Source organism: Gavialis gangeticus, unplaced genomic scaffold, assembly GCF_001723915.1.
Source record: "Gavialis gangeticus isolate Ggan-Ray unplaced genomic scaffold, GavGan_comp1, whole genome shotgun sequence".
Taxonomy (NCBI): domain Eukaryota; kingdom Metazoa; phylum Chordata; order Crocodylia; family Gavialidae; genus Gavialis; species Gavialis gangeticus.
Genome location: NW_017728992.1, coordinates 147,200,892 through 147,201,339, shown reverse-complemented (window position 1 = coordinate 147,201,339; position 448 = coordinate 147,200,892).

The following is a 448-nucleotide window of genomic DNA, read 5'->3' as shown; positions in this document are numbered from 1 at the left end:
GACCCTTCCTATTTGCTGCTGATCTCCCCTGATGAGTTTATAGGCAGCCACCAAATCCCCCCTCAGCCTTTGCTGAGGCTGAACAAGTTCAGGTCCCTCAGCCTCTCCTCACCATTCTACCTGGCCTGTGGGGCCCCTAATATATTTAGAAAATTAATATTAATCTGCCCTGGGCTGCCTGTCATGCAGCCCTTGATGGCTTGCCGTAACTCAGTAAGTGCCCCTTGGCCCAAAATAATTGCCCACCCCTGCATTAGATCATTGAATCCGATCCCCTGCCCTGGACAGGAAAGAGTGCTGGGGTCAGATGAGACAGAGGAGACATTTTGGAGACTGAAAAAGGTCTCGTGTGATACATTTGCCAGACTTTACAAAACCCTTCCTGGTACAAATGGATGCTTCCAACTTAGCTATAGGAGCAGTGATGTCCCAAAAGGACAAAGGGTAG